This window comes from Lynx canadensis, chromosome B1, assembly GCF_007474595.2.
Source record: "Lynx canadensis isolate LIC74 chromosome B1, mLynCan4.pri.v2, whole genome shotgun sequence".
In the NCBI taxonomy this organism is placed as follows: domain Eukaryota; kingdom Metazoa; phylum Chordata; class Mammalia; order Carnivora; family Felidae; genus Lynx; species Lynx canadensis.
Genome location: NC_044306.2, coordinates 199,009,908 through 199,022,685, shown reverse-complemented (window position 1 = coordinate 199,022,685; position 12,778 = coordinate 199,009,908).

The following is a 12,778-nucleotide window of genomic DNA, read 5'->3' as shown; positions in this document are numbered from 1 at the left end:
GATGTTTTTTTCCATTGTGCCTCACATACAAATTTGGCACAGCCTTACCCGAGCACATGGCCTCACTAGACCCTGTGCTGATGCTCTAAGGGGAGTCTTTCCAAAGAAATGTTGCTTTGACTTCTGTTCACAGATCTGTGGAGGGGAGATGGGAATTCATACACACCACCTGAGCCCTTGATGGACACAGTCTTGGAGTTTAATATTTGTCTACTGGATATCATTGTTCCCACATCACAAAAATGGGTCCTTCCCTGCATGTTTGGGGTGGCCCAGGTGAGTGGTCTTACTATAGCTGCCTTAGAAGAGGTGAGTACTCCAATTTATACAGAATTCTCAATGTCTACTACATTGGCAGCATTTTTCATAGACCTGGGTCAACTGGATCTTCTTCTCCAGACATGTCCATCCATGGTAAATGGACCATAGGTATTCAGCCTTTTCTGTCATGACTTCCCTTTGGGTTGGTGAAGGTCTAAGGTTCAGGATATATCCATGCTGTGTACAGGGCTGACCCTCTAGTGGATTCTGCCATGATGTTCTTAGTTATAACACAATATAATTGCCTGGAGGTATTGACACAGGTGTCCTCTTAATGAAACTAGTCCTGACTTTCCTTGTGGGGATGAGTTAGTTGAAGATAAATTGGTGGACTTGACTCATTAGGCAATCCCTTGTCTGATGCTTCCTTGTGATGCAAAGACAAGGTCTGAGCTTCCTGGTCTCGAGATAAGTCACGTGGAAGGTGACTGCCTTAATCAAGGGCCACAGATTATTCCTTGTCATTACTGCCTTTTCTGCAAATGGTGGCTTTCATCTGAAATTTATCCATCTGTACACCCAGTCCTGTGGTTCTTCTGCATTGATGGACTTATAAGAGACACACAACCATTTTCTGGATTTTCATGATCTTCTGTGCTATCTGCCATGTTCTAGGACTGACTATGTCAGGAATTCAACCCCGGATATTCCAGGTCCAATTTTTAGTCCTTAGAAATGCCAGCGTTTAAGTGTGGTTTAGTCACACACTCAGTCCTGATTTGTCAATAGAATCTGGATCAAAAGTCTGCATTTGCTTTATTTAATAAAGATGCCATTTTATACTGATGGAAACCCATTGTTTCCTAAACACATAAAGAACAGTCTGTTATTTCTTTCTACTCCTAATGATGCTTGCTGTAACTCAAATGAATTCTCTGAGCACAATAGGGTCCATAGGTGAATTAACCACAATCCATGGCCATGGATGGGATCCTGAACCCCAAGGCCTGAGTGTACTATATCACCCTCTCCCCTTGCACTCTGGGAGCCCCTGGAGAAGGGTTTTTGAATGAGTGATAAGAAAAAAATCTGCCCCTTTGTCTTCCACACTTTTGCTCTTAGTTTTCTCTTAAGTCTTTTGAGACTCCTTTGTGATCTTCAGCCACGTTCATTCTATTGCATGTATTTCCCCACATTACTATATTAATGCTGAGTATTTCCTTCTATATTTTGTCTATGGTTTTTGGGCTAATATCCACTCATTTTTCTGACAATACTGACTGCATATTTTAATTTCTCAACCTATTAATCTTTTTACAGAGTAGAGGATAGGTTATCTCTAAAATACGGTGCCCTTAAGGTGACTCTCTTGGACCTTGAGTTATTGTAACTATTATTCTTGAACATGTGTAGTCACAGTGGTGCTAAGTTTAAAATATTTGCCTTCTAATGGACTAAGGTACATTCACAAGGGTTTAATACCATTTTGTACTGTACCTGGATGTCCTCCAAAGCTGGGATGTTTCAGGTGCTGTGCCTTGAAATTTCCCCCAGAAGAAGCAAATCCCTAAATGTTAGAAGGTTAGATTGGATGTCCTCTAACTTTTCTGAATTCCTTTGGCACCGGTGGTTATTATATCGTCTCTGACAGAGGAGAGACAATGCTCATCATAGACCAACTGTACCTTGTTTTCTGTGCTCAGGCTTGTCTGATACATCTGAGATGAATTCTAAAACCATCACAATCCCACAGTGTCACACTGTTGGGACAAACTGAGCTAGTCTCCAAACCACAAGCCAGAGACCTTTTTCTCGGTAGGAGAAGCAGCAGTTGGTCATACCTTCTAGGTATTAGATCCCTTGTGGTTTATTCTCGGTGATGCTTTTCTGGGGAGAATGGTTCACAGGTCCTGAGGAATGGCTGTAATAAGAGGAAAATAATGCTGGGACTGTTGTTAGATAAGGAACATGCTGTTAGGAGGAGGATGAAGACTTCCCCTCCTGCTGGCTCTGCTGGTCAACAAGACTGTGAAGCAGAAACCTCACTGACCTGTAGTACAAAGAATCATGCACCAACAGTGCACCTGGTGGCCCAATGGATCTGTCTCTTCAACGGTGTCTAGATGGAACAGACCCATGAATGTCCCTTCTTCTAGTCTCTGATCACCCTCCCGACCTCCTTTCTAACCTTTAAAACTATCCTTCTTAGCCATCATTTGACCTTCAGAAGCAGGGGACACCATTTTTTTTTTTTAGCCTTGCTCCTTATTGACAATCAATCATGAGCTGCTAATTCCTCAGAAGTGTTCCCACCCAAGTGGAAGCTGCTATCAACTACGTGGTCAACATGCATCTTGAGCCTCTTGCACCTCTCTCTGGGCTTCTATTTCAACTGTGATGATACACTCTGGAAGGCATGGATCACTTCTTCCATGAGTTGGCCAAGGAGAGATGTGAGTGTACCTAGCATCATTTGAAGATAAATCAACATGGTGTCCAAGATGTGCAGAAGCCATCCCAAGATGACTGGGTAAAACCCTAGACACCATCGAAGCTACCATGGTCCTGGAGAAGAACCTGAACAAGGCCCTTTTGGATCTGTATCCCATGAGTTCTGCCCATGCAGACTCTTGTCTGTGTTACTTCCTGGGGAGCCACTTCCTAGATAAGGAGGTGAAACTAATCAAGAAACGTGGACAATCACCTGAACAAACTGCAGGCTGCCTAGCCCCAGGATGGGCTGGGTAAGTCTCTCTGAGAGGTTCACCCTCAAGTAACACTAGGAGCTTCTGGAATCCAGCAGCCTTTGAGGGGTCCCCCTAGAGGCCCCCCCCTGGTGTCAGAGCTGCTGCCTGAGACCCCCCCCTGCAGCCACTAGGCAGCTTTTTATCCATTCTGGGGCCTTCTCCCAAGCCATGAACCAAATGGAAATAATAAACCTTTTCGTGGGAGAGAGGAGATTATGTATCTTAGCCCCTCAGAATGGTAAAACTGGTGAGAGTTCAGCCAGTGGACAGAGTTTACTTGGACCCCAGATGAGACCGCTGCCAGTCTGGAGTGTCCAGTGTCCTGATCTCCCTCACAGAAGGTACCAGATCAATTCAGCTTAGACAACTGTGCTGAGTGGGAGTTCCAGTTGCTAATGTTTCCATAGATTTGTGAGATTGTAATCACCTCCTGGTGTGTACTTGGAATTCTTCATGCCTTAAAGAGAAACACCATGAGCCTATTTGGAGTCTTCAATGGTAAGCTGTAGTGAAGTCTTGGCCTGCTGTAGCTCCAATCATTGATTTCTTCTTTGTCTCCCAGTAAGGTGCTTGAGTTCTCTTTTGTGTTCTGATTTTTGCTGCCTTTTATTCATTTCTTATCCAAGAATAGAGCCTTTCAGACTATTTTCACTTCAGCTAGCCATCTTTGTCATCACTGGTCTATTGTACCTTGATTCTACTGCTGGTGATGGTTCTCCTTGATGTTGTGTCTCAGGATGGAAAGTTAGTCCTCCTTTGTGTAGAGTGGAGAGAGCCCTAGAGTCAAAATTCACTGGAAGGTTATAATAACCCACACTTGCTCTCTGATGCTTGTCAATGGAAAATAAGAGCTCCTGCGTCTCTGTCCAAAGGTGAAATGGCTGTAAAAAGCTGTGAGTCCTTCAGCGAGAAAATGAGGGAGCAGCAGCTCACTCCCAGTCACTATATTTCATCACTAACCACATACCTACTCAACAGACTGTGTGTCACTTAAAGATGGCAAATAAGAGACTAATCAGCTTCTGTGTGAATAGTCCTCCCCCAAAACACGCAGTCCTCCTCTTTATGACAGGAGACCGTATTCTATGTACGAGTGTTCCCTGTTAACTGCTAAGAGAACTGAGCTGGTCTTTGTTGAGTTCTCCAAACACTGAGCATGTGGGGACTCGTGCTCAGTAGATGTGGGTCGGTTTAGACAGTATGATACCAGCTTTCTTGTGTAATCCCCTGGGGCCATAGATGGGACCTAGTGTAAACTGTCCATTTCCTGGCATGTGCCGTTGGCTGATCACCAAGTGGTTAAGTGAATCACCCAAGGTGTAGGTATTTCCCACTACACCCCTCTCAAAGTATAACCTCTCACGTGACTTAAAAGATTTCTCTTCATGTTTCACTGGCATTTTAGGTTGTTGAAGGAGGCCCTCATTGGGATCTCAACCACTCCTTCAAAGAAATTAGCACCAGTGATAACTCAGTTTGCTTTTGATGTAGCTGCTTTTCCTTCGCTGCTATTCAAGGTATCTTGGTGACTTCATTCCTGTCTTAATTGGGTCGTCCACTAAGTAGGATATGAAACATTTAGGTCTGATATGGCTGTGAGGAAGTGTTGGGTCTGATGATGGCTGTAAGTCATCTGTGTTCTTAGAATTTCTTCATGGTCAGAGAAGACTTATAAACACAACCGCCTTTGCCCCCAACTTGTATGTAATGTAGATGAGCAGAGAGTGAACTCTTTGCCAAAGGCAGTTTTCATGAGGTGATGTGATTCCTGTGTGTGTGTGTGTGTGTTCGCGTGCGTGCCAGTACCATACTGTCTTGACTACAGCTTTGTAATACAGCGTCAAGTCTGGGATTGTGATGCCTCAAACTTTGGTTTTCTTTTTCAGGATTAATTTGGATATTCAGGGTCTTTTCTGGTTCCACACAAACTTTAGAATTGTTTGTTCTATCTCTGTGAAGAATGCTGGTGTCATTTTGATAGGAGTTACATTGAATGCGTAGATTGCTTTGGGTAGTATAGGTATTTTAACAATATTCTTCCAGTCTATGAGCATGGAGTGTTTTTCCATTTCTTTGTGTCTCCTTCAATTTCTTTCATAAGCTTTCTATAGTTCTCAGCATACAGATCTTTTACCTCTTTGGTTAGGTTTATTCCTAGGTATTTTATGGTTTTTGGTGCAATTGTAAATGGGGTTGGTTCCTTGATGTCTCTTTCTGCTACTTCATTATTGGTGTGTAGGAACGCAACCGATTTCTGTATATTGATTTTATATCCTGTGACTTTGCTGAACTCCTGTATTCCAGCAGATTTTTTGTGGAAAATTTTGGGTTTTCCACATAGAGTATCATGTCATCTGTGAAGAGTGAAAATTTGACTTCTTCCTTGACAGTTTATATGCCTTTCTTTTTGGTGTCTTGTTGCTGATGCTAGGACTTCTCAAGATACTAGCAAATTGAATCCATTAAGTAGAATACATTAAAAGAATTACCATGATCAAGTGGATTTATTCCTGGGCTACAAAGGTGGTTCAATATCCACAAATCATCAGGATACGTCACATTAATAACAGAAAGGATAAGAACCATATTATCCTTTCAATACATACAGAAAAAGCATTTGAAATTCTTGACGAAAGCCCTCAAAATAGGGATAGAAAGAACATACCTCAACACAATTAAAGGCCATTTAACAAAGACTGACAGCTAATGTAATCACCAATGGGGAAAAATGAGAACTTTTCCCCCTAAGGTTAGAAACACAATAGGGATGTCCACTATCACCGCTGTTGTTCAACATTGATGCATTTTCTAAGAGGTGTCCAGTGGATGGGATTATCCCAGAAAAGAGCTACTTACATTTTCATGTGCCCAAGCTATGCTGGAAGTTAGAGGATGGTCCTGGAAGTAAGAGGTTGTCCACATTGTCCAAAACAGGGGCCTGTTAGTGGGTATATATGGTGAACTCTCTGTGGTACCAACTTCCAAGTGCTCTGACTTTTATAGGCTTCAGACTCCGGTCACAAAGATCATTTGGAAAGTAGCTTGGAGTTAGAGTAATGTCACCCATCTCTGGGTGACAAGATTCCAGGCTAGTCTCCTGTTTTTCTTGTCATTCCAAAGTTTTCATCAAATGTTTTTTTTATTTTCCTCATTCTATTTTTCTTGATACTCTATAATTTCCCCCAAGTTGTTCCTTCTGTTGTTTTACACCCAATGTTTCATGTCAATAAATGAATGAGTCCTCTTTTCTGAAACCTGAATTGAAATCTGAATATCTTAGTTTGGACTTGGAGTTCTGAATCTCAGACCTGGACTTAGGGCATACACTCTACTGGAAGTTACCCAGGTAGCACAGGGGCTGGAGTGATGAATGGGGGATTAAATGAGAACAGCCAGTAATGGACACAGCATTGAGCTGGTCATCTCACTCTGTGTGTAATTTCCAGCAGGCACTGTCTACCCAATCATATATAATGTGTTGCAAGATATCCTCCCTGGAAGGACAGGAGCCAAGTACTCACTTGTAACTCCATCTACACCATTGGTGGAGGTGGTACTCTCCCTGCTCATCTGACAAGAACCTTGTGCCTGGGGTTGATCTCTCATAGAAGACTTCCAACAGAGCTTTGGGACAGAACTTGACACACATCACAAGAGGGTCTTCTGGTGGAACATGGGCAACAGGCCTGGTGTTTCCCTCTAGATGTGCTGAAAGCACAGGGTTTGGAGGGTGTATCCCACCCCAGTCTCTGCCACACATGCCCATCCATCCCTGAAGAATACCCAACCCCCTGAGTTCCCATTTCAGTAGAAATGAGACAGGTCTACATTAGCAAGGTTATCCATATAGCATAGGTGAGGTCTCTGACATCATCTTGTGATGGAATCTGTTTTTCCTCTCCTGAGAAGAGATTCTTTACAGACCCCCATCTCTGCCTCTCAGTATGTCAGCCAAAATCAAGGCACCTTAGAATTCTGATAAATCTGTTTACCTTGATATCTATGAATGACTTTCCTGTCTTTTCAAACTTCCTATTCCTTCATGGAAAATAAGGTTATATTGGTGTATTACCAAAAATTTGATATGAATTTGCAAAGAACATTGTGGAATAAATCTACAATATTCCCTTCCTGAGTTGGAATGGAATGGACAATAAGGTGTTCCATTCCTGTGTGAATATTGCACTATATCTGACTCCCTTCTAATGGTACGTATGTCACTACATGGACATCCTCTTCCCCTTCCAGGAATGTACTTTATTATATTCTTATTCATTTAGGATTTATGATCAAAATGGTGTATCTTTCAGCGTTTGTCAGTGAATCACATCCCCATTTCTTGAGCTTCTAAGAATGGTCAGTCACTTGAATGTGAACAAATGATGCTTGTTTGTGAGAGTTTATTCCATGCTATGATCTTGTGCTCTTCCTGCTACCATGTGTTCTGGTGAAGCCTGGTCTGGGAAGTGCTGCCTTCCCACTTGAATCTCCCAAAATTGAATCAGAAGCACATGTGGGATGGGTTTGAAACCTGGAGGTGGGGTTGCACTAGTGACTGGCCTGGCCTATGGAGGCAAAGGCTCTCAGAGCTATTTTGCTGGACTCTGCCTGCAGGGGTCTTATTTTGGAGCGTGCTTCTCATCCTGCCAGCCCTGCTGGAGATAGCCTGGGTCATCCTTTAACACTTGCCTGCCTGACACTCTTGTTCTGTTTGTCAGATGGGTCCTTTCTGTCTGTGTTCTGTGAAGCTACAGGTAGGAGCATTAACCTTTGAATGTCCTGGAATGGAGTTTAGCTCCAACTTACTCCTGGACACATTGACTGGATGCTGATTATGTGGCATTATTTTCTGTGAGCCTACGTCATTCAGGTACTTACCCAAGGCTCTTGTATCTTGAGTTCTCAGTCATTGGAAATTGATCCCATGGAAGTATCCTGTCTTTGTTGGTAGGGATTCATATGTGGTTGTACCTTCAAGTAACATATTTTCTTTGGGAGGTGGGTCTATTTTTCGTGGGTTTTGATTTTGTGGGGAGACATCAACTTAGAACATGTATCAGATTTGTCCCATTGAAGGATGGTCCACAGGGGTTAGTAGAAAACTAGGAAAATCTTTCCTCGATGATGATCTTTGATATTTAAACTGTTGGGTAGGCTCCTAGCATTCAGACATTCAGATGGTAAATGCTATTTGCCACTTCTCGTCTTTCCTGATTGGGCAGTTGTCCTTTGTGCTGCCTTTTCCAGAAGTAATTGGGCTGTATAATAGAAATTATTCTGTCGGAAAGCCTTACCCTATAGTTTCCTTTGAGTAATGGCTTTCCTTAAGTGAGACAGTGATGTATGTTGAGGATTTTCTCATCTTCACAGTGTTTGCCCTGTTTCAGGAGTAACTAGATCAGTAACTCAACACTGGATATTCTTGTTTTCCTTTATTTTTTTCATCCTACAATAGGCATTGATCCTGAAGTGTACTTCTCTGTCCATGCTATTTAATAAACTAGCCCTGATTTCTTGGTTATATGAATCAGCATCTACAAGCTAATTGAGCAAGGTGATGTTTTTTATATTCAGACAATATATTTTCTGCAGCATACTATACATGAGATGCCTCACTTCAAACTGCTACTCCTTATGAAGTTTTTATCATAACCTCAGAATGTGCAAGTAAGCTGCCCAAGAATAGCAAGGTCCATAGGTGCTTGAATCACCAGCCTCATGCCCTTGAGGGAACACGGGGAAGAAAGGCCAGGAGGTTCTGAACCACCATCTGTCTTGTGAAATCCTCTTTGGAGAAGTGGGGAGGTGAGTCCCTGGCTTCCTAAGGGACCACCCTAGTGAAATGACCAACTTTCTCCTTGGGACCTTTATGTCACAGTGTTGTCAAGGTCAACCATTTTTGCCTGTGGAAATCCTCCTGAGGAACTCCAGGTAGAGGAAACACAGCCAGAATGCTCCCAGGTGAAGTCTCAGGCCAGAGTTTTAAGTGGGTGTGTACTGATGGGCACTTTCACTCCTGGCTTACCTGAACCAATCCTCACAGATGCTTAGACCTACCTCTTATGAGTCTTGATTCCATGATACTTTTCTTCTATCTGTACATTCCCTGCCACAGTTACAATTTCATTATTTCCAAACTCTACAGATGTTTTATTGACTTTTGCAGGTGATATATAACAAAAAACATGTACGATGCCTAGGTCTCCAAAAATGGGAATTTTAATACTGTTAGTGCCAACCACATGTTTGTTGAAGGAGATGTTCACTTGAGAAATTTCAGATAAGCACAGGAGAATGGGATTATGTACCACAATGCCTTGTGGCCCCATTGCAAATGGTTGCTCGGTCTATAGTTTTAGGTAATGCTAACGAGCTATTCTAGGTGTCTATAAACAGCTCTGTGGGAAGGAACGTGGGATGTGCCTAAGATGAATTAAATGAGAAGGCAGAATCCTTGACTTTTTTGGCTCCTATTTTCTCAGTTGAGTGTGTTTGGGTTCTCTGAGAGGCCTAGGCAGAGATGAAAGGAACAAGAGTTTTAATAGAAGGAATGAGAAAATAGGGCACAGGAAGGAAGAGGCACAGGAAGGAAGTCTGACCCAGAGAGCCCAGGCAAGGTTCAAGTCCCAACTGAGAGTCCTTGAGTCAAAGCAGCCATCAGAGGACTAAGGGTGGGCCTCAGTACCCCCGCTGCACCCCGTCATTGGCTGTAGCAGACTGGGGGGCGTGGCCTCGCAGCCACAGTGCTCCAAGTAGAACAGCTCCAGCTTTCCATCAGTTGTGGCACCTGCAGTAGATCCCAGATACCTGTGACCCAGGATCCACAAGTGTGCAGGCATTTCCTCTCTGGCTCCAGCGCATGTCTCACTCGGAAACTCTAGAAAAGGTTACTGGGATCAATGGCAGCCTCCATCGCTGTAGCTGAACAAAAACTAACTGGTATTTAACGTCCTTCCTTGCCACGTCTGTTCTTCATTCCCTTCCCCTCAGCTGTCACCTCCACAGGGTTCAGTTCCACATGGTCAGGGAGCTGGAGACCACCACCAGCTCTAAACAGATGCCTTTGGCTGTTGTACATGGCCAGTCAGTCACAGTGGGATAGGGAAATATCAGGAGGCAAGCGGGTTGCCTGGGTCCCACATGTACTCTTAGTTTTAATAAATTTCCCCTGATTGAGTATTTTCTATACAATTAAAATCCACTTGGGTTTTATTTTATGTGAATTGTATGGTCATGTCGTTATTGATTTGGAGGTGCAGTTTATATGCTAACTAAAGTTGTCCTAGGGGCGCCTGGGTGGCTCAGTCAATTAAGCCTCTGATTTCCACTCAGGTCATGATCTCATGGTTCATGAGTTTGAGCCCCACATCGGGCTCTGTGCTGACAGCTCAGAGCCTGGAGCCTGCTTCGGATTCTGTGTCTCCCTCTCTCTCTGCCCCTCCCCTGCTCGTTCGTGTCCTCTCTCTCTCTCAAAAATAAACATTAAAATAAAGTCTTTTATCATTTGAGTTGCAAGTACTTTCCTCAGCTGGTTTCTTTATTTTATGGTTTATTAAAGAAATCTTTCTTTTGTTCGTTGAAAGACTTGAAAATTCTACAACTTGAAAATGTGTGCCTTCTGGGTTTTCTCTCATAATTAAAAAGCTGTTCCCCACTCACAGACTTTAAAATTTTTTTTTTTAGCTTTTCTTAGTCCTTATACACTGTCTTTTATGGTTAAAATCTGTTGTAACTTGAACTTACTTTGCCATAAAAAGTGAAATAAGAGGGGCGCCTGGGTGTTTCAGTTAGTTGAGCATCTGACTCTTGATTTTAGTTCAGTTCATAATCCTACAGTCTGTGGGATTGAGCCCCGAGTCAGGCTCTGTGTTGGGTGTGAACCCTGCTTAAGAGTCTCTCTCCCTCCCCTTTGTCCCCACTCATGTGTGTGCCCCCTTGGGCGGGGGAGAGCTACAGTTCTATTTCTAATCTCTCACATAGCTACTTTATCCTAGCATCATTTGCTGTTACTATACTTTGACTTTTTATATATGTGGAAAATAAAACAGACCATGAATAGAAGTAATAAAACATCTTCGTGGAATTTTTTCAATTGGATTCAAATTTGGACAATGATTGTTTTATAGTATTTATATGAGAAATGAGTTAATAGAGTATATTTTCTTTTAAATGAGGAATCTTTTTGATTCTTGTGTTTAAAGGATATTTTAAGCAGATTCCCAAATCTTGGTCCACACAAGCATAAAACTACAAAGATTTTATAGACCATGCAAGATCAGAAAAGTAATGACAAGGTTATGACTTAAAATTTTTTTTAATATTTACTTTTGAGAGAGAGTACAAGTGGGAAGGGGCAGAGAGAGACACACACAGAATCCAAAGCAGGCTCCAGACTCCGAGCTGTCAGCACAGAGCCTGATGCAGGCTCTTGAGCTCAAGAGCTGTGAGATCATGAGCTGAGCTGAAGTTGGACACCTAACTGACTGAGCCACGCAGGGGCCCCAAAGTTATGACTTTTTAAAAAAAATTTAAAGGATTGAGCTTATCATAGGATTAGATTATATTTTGGCATTAGCGATATTTCCTATGAGTTTATTAGTAAATTTTTGTTTGTGGAGAGTTCAGAAGGAAGAGATACTCTTAATTTTGCTAAGGATGTGAGTAAAACTTTTTTTAAAAATTTCAGATTGCTTCATCAAATTAAAAAATTTAGCTCCATCAATTTAGAGGGTTTCCCTCTAGTATAAATGTTTTTCATGTTAACCTTTGGGGAATATGCTCAAAAATCACTTTGTCTTGTATGTTTTAAAAAACCAACTGAATTAAACTATGGCATAAGTTTCTTCTGTATTCCTTCTATTCCTGAAGTTTTTCCTCTAGCATACTGTCATATCTAAGGGTGCATCATTTCTGAAGGATTCTCTGTAGTGGTTGCATTTATAGGTTGGTCCAGTTATCCACTGCTATGTGACAAACTACAGGAAAATTTATTGGCCTAAAACAAATTTCTATTGCTCACAATCTTGTGATTTAGGAATGGCTCGGCTGAGCATCTGGTCTCTGTTCCATGTGGCATCAGCTAGAATGGTTCAGAGGGGTTAGTGGGTTGGTCCACTAACAGGGACAGCAGATTGGTGCTGCTTGTCAGCTGGGAATGAAGTGAGGCTCTTGGCCCAGAGGTCTTATGCCCTCTCCCATGTGGGCTTCTCCCTGGGGGATGGTTGGGCTTTCTCACAACATGGCAATTGGAATGCTCATCCTTGGAACCCAAGAGGGTTGGCAGAAGCTGCAAGGCTTCGTATGATGTAACTTTGGAGGTCCAAGGAAATCCACATCCTGTTGGTCAAACAAGTCATCAAGGCCAGCCCATACTCAAACTATGAATTGGGTGGCTTAACAGAAACTTATTTCTCATGGTTCTGGAGGCTGGAAGGTCAAAGATGAAGATGAAGGTGAAGGCAGGTTAAGTTCCTGGTGAGACTGAGCCTTCTTCCTGGTTTTCAGAGGGTTGTCTTTTCACTGTGTCCTCACAGTGATGATAAAGCCTGCTCCGGTCTCTCTTCTTATAAGGACATTAATCCCATCATGTGGGCCTCACTCTCAAGACATCATGTAAACCTAACTACCTTCCGAAGACCCCACTTCCAAATATTACCTTACTCTATAGGTTAGATCTTTAGCATTTTTATTAAATTTGGGGGGGGGGGGACACAAGTTGGCTACTTTTCTGCCTATATTTTGACGTCTAAAAATGGCCATATTTAACTTAT